The sequence below is a fragment of the Mustela nigripes genome, unplaced genomic scaffold, assembly GCF_022355385.1.
Source record: "Mustela nigripes isolate SB6536 unplaced genomic scaffold, MUSNIG.SB6536 HiC_scaffold_20010, whole genome shotgun sequence".
NCBI lineage: Eukaryota > Metazoa > Chordata > Mammalia > Carnivora > Mustelidae > Mustela > Mustela nigripes.
Window position 1 is genome coordinate 1 of NW_026759412.1, and position 1,023 is coordinate 1,023.

At 69.8% G+C, this 1,023-nt stretch overlaps 1 non-coding gene across 1 annotated transcript; it reads left to right on the top strand.

Moving 5' to 3' along the window:
* The first annotated feature begins 169 nt into the window (after nucleotides 1-169).
* On the top strand, nucleotides 170-240 carry TRNAG-GCC (transfer RNA glycine (anticodon GCC)). Its single transcript has one exon. It is a non-coding gene; the product is annotated as a tRNA-Gly (tRNA).
* Nucleotides 241-1,023: the final 783 nt, after the last annotated feature.

A 1,023-nucleotide genomic window follows, 5' to 3' on the forward strand; every position in this document is an offset into this window, starting at 1 on the left:
TCACGCGACGGGCGCTGGCGCAGGCGCAGGCGCTGGCCCTGGTCCTGCCCCCGGCCCCGGCCCTGGCCCTGGCCCTGGTCCCGGCTTGGCTCCGGCTCCGGCTCCGGCTCCGGTTCTGGCTCTGGACTGGACCGGTGTTTGGAGCCGTCGGTTGAGCACCACCATCGGCGCATGGGTGGTTCAGTGGTAGAATTCTCGCCTGCCACGCGGGAGGCCCGGGTTCGATTCCCGGCCCATGCAGCACGCCGGCGTCCCCTTTTGGCCCAGCGGCTACAGCGCGCATAATGGCACGAGCGCCCGCGCCCGCGCCCGCGCGCGCTCCCGGCTTCCTCTCTCCCAGGCTCGAGCCCGCTGGCCTCAGCCAGCTCCGCTCCTTCCGCGAAGTCCCGCCCCTGCCTCTGCCCCGACGCCCCTTCCCTTCCTCTCCACTTGGCTCCCCCTGGGCTCAAATTCTACCCACTCCCCAAGGACCCTGGCCCCTGGCCCGACACACGCTCTCCGTGCCCCTTTTCTCTTCAGGACCCTCAGCACCCCGCTTCCCTTCCGGCCCTGCCGCCGCCCGACCACACACCCACCCACCCCGCAGCTCAGCTCAGCTCGCCCAAGCGGGCGCCACGCCCCACCTCCACGCCTTTCGCCACACTTGCTCGCTCCCTGCATCACTCCACCCATGGCTCCAAGGTTCTGCTCTTGGCACAACCAGGAGCCATGAACTTGCCACCCTGATACATCCCATTCTCCCGCAGGGGCCCTCACAAACTCTCTAGGGCGCACCGCGGACAGCCTCCCCGCTACACACACACCCCGCGCCCTGCGCTCTGTATCCTTCCTCTGCCCTACTTGGCCCCCGTGTGCTTCCCACTCCGCCGCGCTTCCAACGCTAAGACCACCGCCAGCACCACGCTCCCCCTCCACCACCGCCAACCTTCCCCTCTTGGCAATAGCAGCAGCCCTGGCGGCAGCAGCGGCGCCACCAGGCCCACCAGCATAGCGGCGCCTGGACCACTGCCGGCACCAGCACCA